Genomic DNA, 18,454 nt, shown 5'->3' with positions numbered 1-18,454 from the left:
ACTGCTGAATAAGATGGTTGCCAGTTCAAAAGCGCGCAAAATTGAATTTTAGCAAAGTGACAGCAATGACTCTGAAATCACGCAAATATCGTGCGACAAAGACAAAGCACAACCTTGACAGAAGGCACATGTGCTAACTTAACATGTTAAAGTCATGTGTTTGAAGAACACAAGACATTAATTCGGAAAAGAATGATGCTAGCTACAGTCATGATCACTAAAAATAATCAGTGAATATCAACACTTTATGGAAACTGTACTTTGTTTTGTAAATCGCAGCAATGCTCTATGTTTGTAAATAGCCTTAATTGTACGAAACTGATTAATTTTCAACTAGATGCAGAAAAACCTTTCATTCATTCCAGTAGCGGGATGATGGCAGCATGGGTACATTTTAAATTCCAAATTGATATTCAGATTAATTAAATTGATGAATTAATTACGCCCCCACATCCCAGCCCCAGATGACATGATAGGTTTTCCCAAGCTTGCATGCTACAGACTTGTCCTACTTGTAAGTGCTGCGGTGCCCTCGTTTTCAATAACAAAATTAAATCAGATTGTCAGTAAGGGTGACAAAGTAACCACAAAGGGAGAAATGAACAACAATTTGAAAATAAAAAAATTCAAGAATAGTGCTTTGCGTGGTAAAACAAACATACATTCTGTAACCTTGTGGTGGGAGAAATGCATCTTATTCTCAAAAATATATTTCAGATTTCTACAAATAGAACTAGCGTGTCACTGTTGCTAATTCGTAATTTTTTCGCAACATTTCGACAAATGAACACAGCTGTATATGATCTGACTGACTGATTGTCTCATCATTGCCGGCTTAAACCGCTAAGGACAAGAACTTGAAATTTGGGGAAGGTGTGGATCTTTATACTGTAGGCGTCGTTTAAAAAGGAATTTTTCGAAATTCCAACACTAATGGGCTGAAATAGGGGATGAAGGATTTTCTTTGTAAAATGTCGCTCTTTAGGCAATTTAGAAGCTAGATCTCGTTCAGAAATAAAGGAATATGTGTTTCAGCATTTTTGGAAATTTAAACCTATGGGGGTGAAATAGTGGGTGAAAGCCTTATTTTTTTAAATATGTCATTAATGAACATTGGTATTTGACTTCTCCGTTAGAAATAAAAAAATATGTGTTTTAGTGTTTCTGGAAATACAATCCCTAAGGGAGTGTAATAGGGGATAAAAAAATTTACGAAAATATCTCCTTGCATAAAAAAAAATTTAAAGCTAAATTTATGAGAATTGGTATTTCACTTCTAGGTTAGATATAAACTTATATGACCTTAATTAGCGTGAAAAGCTTAGAAGGCGTTGCAATTCGTGAAGAACATAAACATTCTATTAAATAGGAACGAAAAAAGAAAATAAAATCTGCAGGCCGTACAGTAGAAGCGAGCGAAGCAGCGGGCGCTAAGCTAGTATATACTATATATGTTAAATATATGCGTGGCATTTGCTTCATGTCTTCTGTTGTAACCTAAGCATACTTCATGCTGTTGACAGTGAAATAAACTAAGAGGGCCAATAAAAGGGAAAGAGAACTGTTCGCACTCAGTACAATGAAATGAAATTAGTTTTAGTTAGGTGAGAGGCCACTAAAAGCCGGTGGACCGTCAGCCTCCCGCTGTTCGAAGAATCACAGAAGCGCAAGGCTATCAACCGTTAATATTAGTTCTTCATTATGTAGCGGGGAAAGCATACAAATTGATTTTCTGAGTCACAGTTTTCCAAGCCGGATTAAACAGAGGATTATGGCTTGGCAGTCCGAGTGAGGGGGAAGGAATACAGAGCCTGTACCAAAACACCAGTTAGCAAGTCCTTCGCAGTCGCTAGACGAGCAGAGGCTGATAAATTTGGTACAAGAAAAGTTTTCGCAAAGCCTAGATGGAGACGTTATTATAACGGAGACGTTATTATCGTCTAGAACGTCCTCTCTTCACGCTTTCCGAAACTGGTGACAAGTTCCAGAAACGAGCTCTGAAAGTCCTTTGTAGATAGAGAGAATATTGCTATTGGTTTTATTCGTCATTGTTACTATGTTAGCGCCATAATTTGAGTGCAAACTAATTTGTGTAAGGCTTGCTGTATGAATATTGTTACTCCTTTGTCTCTAAAGAGTTCTCCTTTCTCTTGAGATTACTGAATTAGATGAATATAATTCAACCTCTACACATACTTGCTGCATACAAAACCTTCCTGTAATATGCTTCGGTAAAGAAGAACGATACAGACATCCTAACCGTAGTTTCAAAAGATTGAGAAATGCAAATTAAAAGGAAAAGAAAAACGCTATCGGTGTTCTTCTAGTCTGATAAGGTCGCTTTACAGAGCAATCTTCATTGAAGCGGCTGAAAAAGATTACGATATCTTCAACACAGCTTTTTACCCACGCGTTACTCGAAAAATCTCAATCCGGCGAAAAACAAGCTATATGACTCAATAAATTATTAGAGGTATGTTCATTGCGTCACAAATAAATTCTGAAGATAACAATCTCGAACGTCGAATTTTGCAATTATAGTATGTGTGAAGTAATACAAATTGTCATTAAAGGAGAGCGATGAAGAAATTTTCAGTTCGCAGGACTACTAATGGGATTTTAAGGAACTGTAATTGTTTCATATAGTAGACACAAAAAAACTCTGAAGTGTAGTGTCACCACGAGGTGAGAAGAATTGTGTGATAAAAGAAACCATTTCCTATCTACAATTTTTAAAAAAAAGAAAAGAAAGAAAAGCGCACCGCGAAAGAATTGTCCGAATGGGACGGAAATCTGTAGATGTTATGTACCGTTTGCCACAGTCTTTTAATGAACAGAGTAAGAGCATATGGACTATCAGACCAATTGCATGATTGGATTGAAGAGTTCCTAGATAACAGAACGCAGCAAGTCATTCTCAATGGACAGAAGTCTTTCGAAGTAAGAGTGATTTCAGGTGTGCCGCAGGGGAGTGTCGTAGGACTGTTTCTATTCACAATATATATAAATGACTTTGTGGATAACATCGGAAGTTCACTGAGGCTTTTTGCGGATGCTGCTGTAGTATATCGAGAGGTTGTAGTAATGGAAAATTGTACTGATATGCAGGAGGATCTGCAACGAATTGACGCATGGTGCAGGGAATGGCAATTGAATCTCAATGTAGACAAGTGTAATGTGCTGCGAATACACAGAAAAAAGCTCCTTTATCATTTAGCTAGAATATAGCAGGTCAGCAACTGGAAGCAGTTAATTCCATAAATTATCTGGGAGTAGGCATTAGGAGTGATCTAAAATGGATTGACAATATAAAATTAATATTCGCTAATGCAGTTGCCAGACTGAGATTCATTGGAAGAATCCTAAGGAAATGAAGGAAATAGGTTACAGTATACTTGTTCGCCCACTGCTTAAATACTGCTCACCGGGGTGGGATCCGTACCAGATAGGGTTGATAGAAGAGATAGAGAAGATCCAACGGAGAGCAGCGCGCTTCGTTACAGGATCATTTAGTAATCGCGAAAGCGTTACGGAGATGATAGATAAACTGCACTGGAAGACTCCGCAATAGAGACGCTCAGTAGCTCGGTATGGGCTTTTGCTGAAGTTTCGAGAACATGCCTACATATATCTCGCGAAGAGACCATGAGGATAAAATCAGAGAGATTAGAGCCCACACAGAGGCATACCGACAATCTTTCTTTCCACGAACAATACGAGACTGGAATAGAAGGGAGAACCGATAGAAGTACTCAAGGTACCCTCCGTCACACAGCGTCAGGTGGCTTGCGGAGTATGGATGCAGATGTAGATACATGTAGAGGAAAACAAATTACTAAAATTTTGGAAAAATTGGATGTCGAGGAAGCCAATAGGCGTTGGTCCACCTCTGGCCCTCATGAAGGGCCTGACGTTGACTGATAAGAGTTCTTGGATGTCTCCTGAGGGAATCTCCAGACACGTCTTTGGTATCTAATCTCAAAGACTGGACTAGAACTGTCGTCACGATGAGTCTTCCTCGAACTGAGGCCCGATGACAAGCGCAAATGTGACTGGAGACTCCTCGGACTGAGGTGAGATACCAACCTGATAGTCGGCCGCCACGCTTTATAAGTAACTAACTACAATTATCATTAGTGTTCTAAATTATTTTATGTGCTTTACGAGGGTTATTTTTCTATTTACAGTAAATGGTTAGCATTATGGGTACCTGTCTAGCTAATTTTTCCAATACATGTCATTGTTTACTGCCACCAGAGATCACTCTAACCAAAAGATTAATCAGAAGGTTTATTACGAGCTACTTGAAACAAAATAATGGCTTATGTTCATGTAACGTACGCCATGTTCACATGTGGTCGGATCAAATCATACGAAGCAATTCCGTATCTGTAACAGCGCTTCTCATAAATTAATTCTATCTGGTCGACCTTGCATATCTATGAGACACGAAAGATACATAGTTCTGAGGACTCACAACAAATTAAAGTCAGGAAGTTACCACACTGCACTGAAATCTCCCTATCCCGATAAAAATATAAATCTCCCTATCCTGTTCATAAAGCTCCCTACATCCAGATCTCTGTGAGCAAGAGAATGAATTGTCGCCTCTGCCCTGCCTAGCACAGTCATCAGCTATCAATATTGTTGGGCCTTTGTGGTCTGCTTTGGACAGAAGGGTGTGTGATTGCTATCCACATCCATTATTAGCTGAATTTCGCATTGTTTTGCTGGAAGAATGACATAAAAATTCTCTGAGAACCATACAGAATATACATACTTATTCCTTCCCAAACAACTGGAACCGGTTTTGTATGCCAGCGGTTTTCCTACCCCGCATTGAGCTTGGTAATGTGTGGGTTTTTGAAGTTTCCGTAGCTTGGTCCACATCCAGAGGATATGAATTTAGTTAACTCTCGTGATATTCCTTAGAATATGCTCATAGGATTTTCGATGGAAAGGTTCAGCAATTAAGGGCAAAATGAGCATTGTCAATGTATTAATTTGTGTTGTATGTCTTATAGATATATTTCACGAAATAGGTGAGCAGTTTTAAAAGGGTGACTGAACAATCTAGTAACTACCGTGTTGTGGTATTCAGTATTAACTGAGTGAGCCGTGGCTGGCTCGTGTTATGCGTTGGGCCTTAGTGGTCTCCTTTGGACAGAAGGGTGTGCGATTGCTATCCGCCTCCATTATTGTCTGAATTTAACATTGTTTACTGGAAGAATGATATAAAAGTCCTCTGAGAACCATACAGGATACACATACTTATTCCTTCCCAAACAAAATAATGGTTTATGTTCATGTAACGTATGCTATGTTCACATATGGTCGGATCAAATCATACGAAGCATTTCCGTATCTGTAACAGCGCTTCTCATAAAGTAATTCTATCTGGTCGCGGTTGTCGCGATTATGCTGTTATCCTCTCTTTCCGGGGGTGGCAACAGTGGACTATCTTTGGCCTGACGGTTATACTTTCCAGCTGGACTGTGTGCAGCTAGTTGGTTGGTTGGCGTGGAGCAGCGAGGAACTCTCCGCGACATATAGTTTGGCCGGGCCCGCTGGCGGTCTCTATGCTGTGTCGGAGTGTGTGGTGCTGTTCCCATTGTTGCGAGGCTCGTTGCTTAAAGATCCTAGAGATGAAAGTTGAGTTTTGACTTAATCTATCAGCAAGTCACGACTTTCACATCGTATCGTTTGGAGTTCGTTGTCGGCTGTTGGGATATTCCCGCAAGCAACAACGTAGTTTTCAAGTTGGCAAATTTTAGCCATCCTCTGGTGGAGTTTAACTGTACTTGGTTATTTGAATTGAAGTGCAGCAGCGGAATCTTCTGCATTGTGGCCGTTAACGTTCCGGTTACCTGCCATGCCCGTTGACGTAAATTCAGGCACTGTATTTTCCTCATTGTGATGTCGCTGTCCAGCATGGTGTGTAGTTTGACAGCTCAATGTATAATTGGTGGTGGGCGCCAATACCTTCTACGTTGTTCCATTGAACTCCCTCTTGTGTGCTGATTGGGCGAAGTGGAGGCTAGCTTGTCGGTGGGTCCGTTGACTGTCTGTCGTTTGGGTTGTCGTCGGATCGACAATGGTTGGGCCGACTGCCTGTCTCACCTACGCGAGCGTTAGTGTTTTAATTCCAGGCCGATCCTCGGAACTTCTGAACGCCCTTCGGTGTACTACCTTTTCTTGTTTGTTCTAGTTGTTTGTACTTGTATGGCTTCTAGCCGATTTATAGATTAAGGTTGTTTTGCCCTTAAGGCGTCAGATGGTTTGGGCCTACAGCCTAATTTAAGAACTGTTTTACGTAAATCCTTTGGCATTTTTAAAATTCATGTTATTGACTCTTAAGTTTTGGGCCTTCAGCCGATTTTGAATTTAAGTTGTTTGCTCTGAAAGTGTCAGATTCTTTGAGCCTTCAGCCCAATTAAGGAACTGTTTTATGATAAGGCTTTGCCTTTTAAATTTCTGATTTTGGTTGACCTTTAAGTTATTGGCTTCCAGCCATTTTTAAATTAAAATTGTTTTGCCCATAAGGCATGAGATCGTACGGCGCATTCATCCGCTAATTAAGTTCCAAAACTAAAGATGTGTTGTTTTTTTTTAAATTTTTTCTTGGCTCTTGTAATGTTTGATCAAGTAAAAGGTTTTATGTTCGAGTGTAACTGACAGCCGCTTAATTTGGCCCCTTTCCACTACTTAAACTACCTGTCCTGTCCTGCGGATTTAGGAGGGCGTCTCAATGACCAAAAAACAAAGATCTCAGCAAGGGTATAAAAATTGCTAAACCTCAGAAGACGAGCTTACGACTTAAAGGTATGTATTGACACGGAATGCAACAAGAAAATATGCAGTCTGTGTCAAGTCTGGTATCATAATGGCAATACAAAGACAGTGCCATCTACTGCCGTTTCAACGTACGCTGACGGAAGCAAAAATCGCAACACCAAAAAATAATTAATGTGAGTAACGAAATTACTGGAATGCGTTTGTCCAGGTAACATATTTAAATGATTAATTTTGCAAGATCACAGATTAATGTAGGCGCGAGATAAGAAAATTGCTAATGTAAAATAATGGTACATTAACGTACGTCGTAACACCAGAACGTTGAAACCAGTCACGCAAACGTGCATACATTGTGTTGAACAGGCAGATCGTGAATGTCAGTTTGTGGGATGGAGTACCAAGCCTGTTACACTTGGTAGGTCAATACGGGGACGGGTAATGCTACTTGTGAATGACGCTGGAGCTATCGTCCGATGATGTCTCATATGTGCTCGATTGGAGACAAATCAGATGATCGATCATGCCAAGGCAACGAGTCGACGCCCTGTAGAGCTTGTTCGGTTACTACAGCGGTACGTGGGCCAGCGTCGTTATACTGTTGGAAACCACCCCTGGAATACTGTACATGATTGGCAGTAGAACAGGTCGAATCACCAGAATGACGTGCTTGCGATAACCACTAGAGTACTCCTGCTCTCATATCTCCAATCTCACCCTAAACCATAACTACAGGTGTGAGATCAGCGTTTGAAACACACAGACAGATTGGTTGCAGATACTGATCTTCTTCTAACCAACACATGGCCATCAATGATACCGAGGCAGAACCAACTTCATCAGAAAACACAACAGATCTCCACCCTTCTCCCCCCCCCCCCCCACCCTCCCCCAATGAGATCAAGTTTGACACCGCTGAAGTCGCTAATGGTGGTGGTTTGTACCGAGTAAAATGTACGCTAGAGGACGTCTGGGTGCCTATTCTGTATCTTTCCGCCATTGTGCCGATCGTTTCGGTACTCAATGGCACCGAACGGTCTAGTACTCGAATTAGAGTCCCTATGATATTCAGTATGCATTTCGGTAGCGATACCGTTCGGGTCTAGAGAACCGAAGTGCTGTTGTCGCACAAGCCAATCAAAAGCAAGCGGCCGCAGACCCGCGAATGCGCACAGCAGCGCGCACAGCGCCACGAACACAAAGCGGCTAGCATACGACACTCTCCAAGTACTGAAAATAGCGTTTACGTCGCCATAACGCATGACGCAGCATTCCATCGAGCTGATGTGCCCGCCTTCATCGCCCTTGCCTCCTCCTTAACAGTATCAGGTGTAGTATATCCATTTCCATGATTCTCAGCTGAAATGCATAAAAATTTTTACAGTTTCTCTGGCCGCATGTTTCCATGCATGCATAATAACGATAGCGTATTTGACTGTATTCTGCAGCTTGTCGTAAATGCCGCGTTATGTCATCTTATTCTCATTCACACTGACATCGTGTTTTGGATTTGACGTTTCGGGAAATGAGTTAGGTACAGTGTGTAGTACAACATTGTACCAATACATCTATAAAAACACCTGAAAAATTGATTCGAGAGTTTCAAAGAATAAGAAGATAAACAGAATGTGGTTATAAAACGCTACTAGAGATCCAAATGATTAAGTAACCCACTTCCCTAAATGATGCGTCAACGATTTGGATCTTAAAAACAAAATTGAAAAAAAAAACGCATTGTCGAGAGCTCCTGCAGTTCGTCGAAGTTTATAACATGCGTCTCATGAATGAAAATATTACGGCAGAGATCTTTAATGTCTGTCTACTGCGGTTGAGGATTCGATCGCAGATAAATACTTGTGACAAGAAAGATTATGAAGATGACTGTTGCTACTTACATTCCCAGTAATTTAAGTTGTGCTCCTAGATTCCTGTCTAACCGCGTACTCGGAAATCGCTACATATTCGGAAAAAAATGGTGAATTACTTCTGAAAAGAAAAAAATATAAAGGTCACTGTCGGTTGTTTCACTCACAGAAATTTCATATTTCGTATTTCAAACACACAGAAATCACGAAATCATTACTGAGGAAGTGCGCTCTTACATATAAGTAATAACTAATATTGCAGAAAAATGTTAACTTACACGAATAACAATATCTCAGAACGTGTTGCATACATGAAGAGGAAACAAAATCTTTGTGCGAACCCGTGACCTTTCGGATTGCATTCCTGCGCGCTAACCACTTGGCCACGCCAAACAACAGACACATAGTGTTCAATTCTTGTAGTATTGTGTAGAAGAACGTAGGCTGACTTCGTTGCCAAAGAGTGCTGCGTAAGTCATAAATGCGTGATAGTTTGGAAGGTTTCCAATATCAGGCTTCTCATAATTGCTTTCCATTGTTACTTGAAAGTTGTAAACGCGTTTCGATAGTTACTAACTAATCCATTTGTGGGAAAAAGTGCACATAGGCACTAGTAACGTCAGTTCACACTCATGTAATATACGTAAGCAGAGCCGATGTCTTGATATTTAATGATGTTTAAACTCTTACTTGCATAAAAATAACATGTATTTGATATTTAATGATGTTTAAACTCTTATTTGCATAAAAATAACACGTATTTTGAGAGAATATTGACCGAAAACGTTTTTTTATGTAATCATTCACAGTAACAACCTAACCTAAACCATATTTCTAACAAAGGAAAATAGTCTACTACGAATTGACTTTCCTACCGGATGCGTCCTCTGGCGATTCTTTAGTAACACAATCACTAAATCCAAAGCTAAAACCGCTAAATACGTTTAAAATAACAAATTATAAGTGTACATAAACCACAGCTCACCGATCGACAGGGCCAGACCGAAATCCAAAACCTCTGAGTACAATTGTCGTAAAATCGGTGGGAGGACCGTTCGGTAACAAGTCTCAGAAGCTTACTGAATAGGATATTTCGGCAAAGAACCGAAAATGACGTCACTACCGAGACTAACCTACTACACCAATCGGTATGAACGATACAAAATAGGGCCCCTGGCTCGGAGCTGTTCTTGTAGTAACCGATTTGTAACTGTAGTGCCAACTACTGCTCATGCAGCATGATGAACCACAGTCCCAAACCGAGAACGATGGTTGTCCCTCTCGGTAGTTCCACGTGGCGGTCTGGAGCCCAGTGTTCTTGTGACCGTACAGTCTCGTGACTGGTCCTGCCAGAAGTCATCTGCAGTGGCTACATTCCTACCAAGCCTTTCTGCGATATCACAGAAGGAATCCGGCTTCTGGTAACCCTATTACACGACCTCGTTCAGACTCAATGAGGTATTGATAATGGCGTCTTTGTCACCTTAAAGGCTCTCTTGACTAACATCAGCTCACTACGACCAGTCTCAAAGATAATTAACGCTCACGACAGTTACACTCTTATAAGATTGGCGTGTAATTTAAAGAGACGTCATCTTTCAGATGTAGAAACAATTTCATTTATGTCGCACAATTCCCTGACAATTTGTAGGGAACGGGCTCCAGCAACTCTTCCCACATTGAGGGCGCACGCTCTCATTGTTTTTCCTAAAAAGTTCGGCAGATCGCTGATCCTTTCCTCGAAGACTTCCGGAAACGCCTTACGGCCGGGTCCCAGCCGCCTACACAGCAGCAGGCAATATCGGCAGACGGAGAGACACGGTATCTCAGGCTGAATTATTAATCCGGATGCCGGCGCGGCGTGTTTCACAGCCATTGGCCTCCCGCCTCTCAATCCCATCGCTAATGCCGCTCCGCCAGCCTGCCTCGCAGCAGCAGCAGCAACAACAACAACTTGTTTGTCAAAGCGGGGGCGCGAGCCGGCCCGGCCGAGCGCCTCTCGTGAATACTAAAATAAATCTCCGCTACGGCGCCGCCATCCATCCAGTGTGATCTCATATCCTGCGATATTGCCTGCACGGCCCGGCACCCTCTCAGTTTTCCTCCGTCTTCCCACATCTCACACACAAGAGCGACGTCAGCGTTAGTGGGCGCCTGTCTTTGGCACCGAAACAGCAATACTACTCGCATTTACGGTGTTAAGTGCGAGTGCTTTCTTAAATGTTCTCCGCCTGATAATGAAACCGGCAATTTATGTCTTCAAAGAAGTTTTATTATTCAACATAACCTGCTCTAATTTCAATACATTTCATGCGGTGGTGTTCCAACGCACTTATCCCCTCTCTCTAGTGGTCCTATGTAATTGCTGCAAGATACACGTCTACAGTCGCACTGGCTTCTTGATTGGACGTAAAGCGTCGACTAGCGAGGAGTTTCTTCAGTTCTCAGAATAAATGGCAGTCAGCGGGAACCAGATCTGGGGAACAGGGTGGATGTTCCAGCACATCACAGTGCAAATGCCTCAGTTTCTCCATAGCGAAGACACTTTCGTGGGCAGTTGCAGTGTCCTGATGGAAAACTTCTTTTTTCTCTAAGCCTGAACTGTTATGACGAATTCTTGCGTCCAGTTTCGTTATATGCTAGGAGCAGTATTCTCCACTTATGATTTTCTCTGATTCAAGATAATCTACAATGATTCTTTTACATCCCAAAACAACGATACCATGATATTTCTCCTCGATGGCAAAGTCCTTGCCTTCTTTGGATATGAAAAACCGGCTGCATAGACTGCTGTTTGAATGCGGATTTGTATTGGTAAACTCAAGTTTCATTCAGTTGTAAGTGGTCAATGATTAAGGAATTTGTTACTAGCGCACTCGAGCAGATGTAATTTCGATGGATTGCTCATGCGCTGCCTGCGATATGTAAGGTATAAGAGAATCTCAGATCAGAGAGCATTGTTGTCAGCAGTAGGAACTGTTTAGCAGTAGGAGTACGTAGTAGCTAGCAGTCTGGTGTATGGAGTTGGCTGGGCCGGTCGTCGGGAGCGGTGGCGGATCCTGAGCGTTGTCGTATAAGGTAAAAGCGCATATGTACCTTGTTATATCAAGTCCCATGTAACTGTTTTTTAAAAATCTCTTAATAATAATCTTTCTCATAAAAAGTAACTTCCTACAATCATTCATTTCCATTTAAAGAATTTACTAATTTCTCCAATGCTTGGTCATCTCGATTATTGAAAAAAAAATCAGTTGTTTCTTTTTATACATGACAAATCTATCGGCCAGCATTGCATCCGGCTGTGCCAGAAAAATTTCTTATAGGAGCAGATATATATGCGTTATCCGGCGACCTTATTGAGGTAAGAATTTTCAATTTGTTCAGAATGATCTTTCAGGGCCGTGACGCAGCACTGCTGACGTCCAAATATTACCAGTTTAAATTCACAGTAAATTATTGAAAGGTTATATGTGAGCCACAATTTTATTGAGAGATTAGTCATTTTATTATTCCAAGGTTACAGAAGTAAACTGTTGGTAGGTTAAGCTAAATCTGAATGCAATACACATATTATTTTTTATATGTTGGGAGGTTACACAGTGTCAAGTACCGACGTTAAAAATCACTTCTGTTTTCATTGTAACGCACCAAGTACATTTCGTGAAGTAACGTGCGAATCCATTTGTGATACACAGTGAGCAGCAGTGACTACGCGTTGAGCACGCATGGTACTCATATTTCGCAAAACTCTCTTATGTTCAATTCATGGTGCAAGATGTGGCCAACACTTTCCTTTGATATCCATAGAGCATTAACAATTTAACGCATTTTTAAATCTTGTCCTGCACTCTTTCGTTTGTTTCGAATGTGCCTGACCTTTCTGGATGTCTTTCGAGCAGATCGTCTTTGACGCATTCATGGCCACATTTAAACTCGTCTCTCCATTTCTTCACAGTGTAAATTGAAGGTTTACATTTACAAGTCGCAAAGTGAATTTCGGAAGTGTTAAACCTTCTTGTACGAAGAATTTAATCACTCCACGATAGTCGATTTCTTCCATTTTCAACACCACGCCAACATCAATGACTTTATAGAGTCAAACGCTGCCTGGAATAACTTGCTATTTTACGTTGTGTCTGCTAACACGTGTAGGGGAAATAATCACGTGTGTAGTTTTGGGATCTCTGGGCGAGGCCGAGAACTTTCCAAACAGTCCTCGTATGTACCAAATGCAATGAATTCTAATATTGTAGCACGAAAATAAGACGAAAACCAGGCACTTCCAATGCTGCCAGCAGTTGCTGGTCACAGTGACTCGGGATCTATGTTTAAATTATTGAGAATAGAGAGTATTCTGAGTTGTTGAAATAACTTGAATTTTTTCACTACTGACTACTGTTACGAAGAATGCTTTGCTACAGTAATGCGACAGTGAGGTGGGTGAGCATTGTGAAGCGCTCCCGGACAGAATTTCGTTTTTGCAGCGCATCCAAAGCTTTGAGTGAACGACATGGCAGGGTTAGGGGACTGATGACTTCAGATGTTAAGTCCCATAGTGCTCACAGCCATTTTTTGAAGCACACAGGAAAGAAGAAGGAAACAAAACCAAACTTTATGGGTAGAAAGGGCACATGATGTTATTTCAATGATTGAAAAAACGAGTCAATTTTACAAAGAACTCGTCAGTCAGAGCCCATTTGTCAGTATGACATTGCACCCTCTCTGACCAAGATGTATGTACTGACTGGGCTGAAAACGCTGTTATAAACCCGCTGTATCCTCTCCTGAGGCACGCTGTCCCACAACTGTCGCAACTGATCCTTGATCCCCCGATACTATCACTGGGACGAAAATGACGTCTGAGCTGGTCACACACGTCAGATGGGGACAGATCTGAGGATCTTGTTGGCCAGTGGAGCACCTCAACACTACGCAGGCAGTTCGTAAAGTTACCTGTGATGTGTGGGCGAGTTAAAAATGACACCAAGATACCATCGCACTTGAAGTAACACATGAGGGCACAGGATGTCGACGTATCATTCTTCTTCCCCACTTCCCTCAGTCAGTACCAGCCGTGACCAGAAGTCACACCCAATAGTCCTTGAAAGCATGACAACAGGAGTAACTTCACTGTGTCCCTTCAAAACATTGGAAGAATGCAACCTCTCCACAGGTCACCGCCATACCCACTGACAGTGGTCATCCGGGGCAGAGAAGAACCACTACTCAACGTAAAACATATTGCGACGTCATTCACCAGCGCTCCGAGCTTCCCGGTCAAGGCAACACTCCAAACATATCCTATATGTTGTTAACGGCAGCCTGTGGGTGGGTTGCTAATTCTCTATTCCAGCTGTTGCTAGTCTCCGAGCAATGGTACGGGATGATGCATCACTCTGCAGGGATTGTATTCCCGTTCTTGAATGGGAGACGCAGATGTGAAGTGATTACCAAGTGTTGGTTGCCCCATAGGGCGATCCTCCTGTGTGGTGGTAACCGGAAAGTAACGACAACTATGCCTGCCCTTAGATACCGATGTAATCCATAGTTGGGCAACAGTCACCTATGAATCTCCCACATATATGGATACTGCACAATTTCACCAATCGGTCAAATAGATACCTACAATGAGACCATTACAAACTCTTTGCGGTGCTGATAACGCTCTCACCAGCGTGCGACACCTCCGTGTCCTTTACAAAGATCATGAAAAGCTTAATATTGTTCATGCAGTTACCAGGCCCGGTAACAGTATTAAACATGAATATCACTAATGCATTCTGGCGGCAGTTAGATACGTGTGCGAAGTTACATCGACATCCAGCCACGTCTTCTTGTTTCACTTCTTTTCACGGGTAGTGTAATTACAGATTAGAGGATACTTTGGTACAGTTAAAATGTACAGTTTTTGGTATTTTTCATTTCCCTAAGTGTGGCTAAGTGCATAAGGATGAGGTCTTGAGAAGCATAAAAATCGATTACAGACACAGCTGAGTCGAATATTAATATGAAAACTGTCAGTGTGCTCCAAAGAAAATAATATAAAAGTAAATTACAACTTGTTCAGTCTCATGGACTGAAATAGGATACCGTGACATTGTGACTGACTTGACGAGGTCCAGCGTACTTACGGAATTAAATTCTGCATTTTTACAAACTTGTTATCAGGAGCTACTACGAAATTAGTTCTTTAATTCCAGGAAGCCAACGTTTCGTACACCAAAAATTAAGTAAATTTGCTGCATATATGTAATGATTGTAAAAATAAATTGCCGAGTAAAGCCAGGAAAGACGCCCTGCTGAAGGGTTACATAATCACATCAGTACCAATCCTTGCTTACGGAAGTGAAATCCGGGTGACGACAAGACGCTAAAAATAGAATACAATTCAAAAAATTAGCTTCCTAAGAAGAGTGGAGGGGTGCACAAAAGAACATCACGAAAGAGAGGAAGAAGACAGGGAAAATTGAGAACATATAACCTAACCGAAAAAGTAAGAGATAGTAGGAGAGATTGGAAGGAACAAGCAGTATGCGTGGGAGAGACCATGGTAAAGTTTCTCATTTACAAATGCTTTGACAGAATAAACCCAGGCATGCCGTTCAAGAGATGGAGTACCGAAACAGGCAATTTTTCCGAAACGTTAAGTGAGGGAAAGCAAGAAACGTTTCACTTTATTTGGTTGAAACATGGTTAGCTGTAGGGTTATCTTAAGAGAAAATGCCTTATGAAGCATGCATGCATCTCCATTGTAAGAAAGAATTCTTACAATGGAGATGCATGCATGCTTCACAAGGCATTTTCTCTTTGGCACTGATGCTGAAAATAAATAAATACACAAATAAAAAGAATCACGGAGACCATGACCAGCCAACAGCAAAGCAGCACAACATGTAATAATAAGTAGTATTTATCGGAGAGTCAGTAACTGGGAGCTGAGTCAGACGCAGAACGGCAGGTTGGAAGGGAGCAAGGGATAACACATATCGCCGCTTCACACACTTCTCGCAGCCTTTCAACTGTACATGTAGGTTATGAGACGGGAGTTAATTAAACATTTACAAGGTCCATCTAAGAAGTGAGGCGAATATCCTCACAAAGCAGGGAGACATAAACAAAGTAATATAAACAAAGTACCTCTGCTGGCCTCCAAAATAATCACCATTAGCTACGACACACTTCTGACATCAGTTGTAAATCTTCTGTAAACTGTCAGAAAAGGCTTCCCGTGGAATCACTCGTAGCAATGTGGTCACGCATTGCTGGGTATCCACAACATCTGTTAAGCATAAACCTTTCACGACTGGTTTAATGCGAGTAAACGTAAACAAGTCTGCCAGCGCCAAATCTGGAGAAAGGGGGGGGGGGGGGGGAGTCTGTTGAAGAACAGTCACCTTGTGTTGACTGAGAAAGTTAAGCATGCGAGACGCAGTGTGTGAACGGGCGTTGTCGCAGAGGAATTTCTACGGATGTGCCTGTACAATTCTGGCAGAGACTACCGGATGCGTCGCTGCAGCCGTTTCAAAACTCCCTCTCAAACTTCTGCGTTGACAGCTGGGCGCTTGGATAGAAATTGATGATGGATCAGAGGGGTTGCAAGGTCTCCAGATCGTATTATCAGTTACAGGTATCCTCTTCTGTAATAATAATTTCGAAAAATTGCAGATTCTGCTCAGGCATGGCGATGTAATCTCCAAACGTTTCCATCCGATTTCTTTTCTGCTCGTCTCTAGGAGTGTGCGATACAAACCAGACGCAAATATTAAAAAAAAAAAAAATCTTTATTCAGAAAACTACTTGATACATATTTAACCCACTACCTACATACATTAGTGGTTCTTAAATTTATATTTGTATTACAAGTACTGCAGCTTATCTTGTTATTATTACATGTAAATGTTCCTGAATAACAGTGCTTACACAGTCTTCGCTTATCTTCAGCACTTCAGCCAGAATTCTCAAAGACAATCGCGGATCTTCCGCAGACATCCGTCGCACTCGTTCGATGTTGCATGGGATTGTGCTTGAGGAGGTCGACCGGAACGTGGCTCATCTTCGACACTTTCCGTCTTTGAAGCGTTTAAACCACTCAGACACGCTTTTTTACTCACTGCTTCAACATCGAAGTCTTACATTGACATCCTATGAGTCTCAGTGGCCAATTTCCTTAATTTGAATTAAAATTTTATGTTAACCCGTTCATACATTTTGCGCTCTATTTTGCAACGACACGAGCTTCCGATGTGTTAGCTTGGTCGCAGCGTGTACCACTGCTTCACAGCGTTGATTTGCGCACCAGGTGCGCTCGTTGACATATCTATCAATATGCGCGGAATCCTAATCATAGCCTGCACAGTTTTTAACATAGGGGACCATTCACTGCACTTCAGATGCACTTTGTTAAAAGGCAGTTCTTACGTTGAGATTGACAGTGAAAGTTCGACAAGAAAAATCCCTGTCGACCTAGGTACAGCGTTCGACAACGTAAAATAGGGAAAAAAAGAAGCAAGATGGGGCGGTTTGAATAGTAGACTATGAAAGCAACGCTTGGATTAAAGACCGTGTAAAACAGGAATACTGTCTCTTGCCACTACCATTCAATCAATAAACCTAAGATTGAATGACACTGATAAAAGGAAGGTTCAGGAATGGAATTAAAATTCAGGGTAAAGGATACCAAAGACAAGATTTTGCTGACGACACTGCTAGACGCAACGAAAGTGAAGAAGAATTACAGGGCCTGCCGAATGGAATGAACATGTTAGTGACTGAAGACAAACTGAAGAAAGACGAAAATAATAAAGAGAGCTAAAAATAAGACTGACGAAAAATCTAATATCAAAACCACTAACCAAAAATTATCTGAAATTAAGGTTCAAAAACTTTACCCTCCTGCTGGTCAGGGTTGAAATGGCTCTAAGCATTATGGGATTTAACATCTGAGGTTATCAGTCCCCTAGACTTAGAACTACTTAAACCTAACCTAAGGACATCACACACATCCATGCCTGAGGCTGGATTCGAACCTGCGACCGTAGCAGCAGCGCGGTTCCGGAGTGAAGCGCCTAGAACCGCTCGGCCACACAGGCCGGCGGAAATTAAGGAATACTGCTAGTTTAGAAAATAAAATAATTCAAGGCACAAGAAGCAAAGATGACATAGAAAGCTGACTAGCAGAGGAGACGAGTGCATTACTCTCAAAAAGACGTTTCTTGTATCTAGTATCGGCCCCAGTTTTGGAAACATAGTACTAAGAAAGCATATTTTGGGCACAGCATTATATGGACGTGAATAATGTACTGTGAGGAAACCGAAATTAAGAGGGTGGAAGCATTTGAGGCGCCACGTGCCACATGGATGTTGAAAGCTTGTTTTGAGGAGGTTCTCCGCAGAACGAATAAGGAAAGGGACATGTGGAGATTATTGAGAAGAAAAATGGACAAGATTATACGATATGAAATGAGACTTCAGGGATTAACTGCCTTGACACTAGCAGGAACTGTGGAAGATAAAAGCTCCGAGGGAAGACGTACGCGGATCAGACAGAGCATTACGACCACCTACCTAACATCCGGTATGTCCACCTTTGGCACAGATAACAGCGGTGACGCGTTCTGGCATAGAAGCAAAGAGACCTGAAGGCAGCTGGCACCACATTTGTACACACAACTTACCTAATTCCCATAAACTCCGGGGAGGGGAGCGATGAGCTCTGACGCCACATTCAGTCACATTCCAGACATTTTTGATCGGGTTCAGATCTGGCAAGTTGGGGAGGGGTGGGGGATAGCGCATCA

Source organism: Schistocerca serialis, chromosome 2 (genome assembly GCF_023864345.2).
Source record: "Schistocerca serialis cubense isolate TAMUIC-IGC-003099 chromosome 2, iqSchSeri2.2, whole genome shotgun sequence".
In the NCBI taxonomy this organism is placed as follows: Eukaryota; Metazoa; Arthropoda; class Insecta; order Orthoptera; family Acrididae; genus Schistocerca; species Schistocerca serialis.
Note: the sequence above shows the minus strand (reverse complement) of the source record.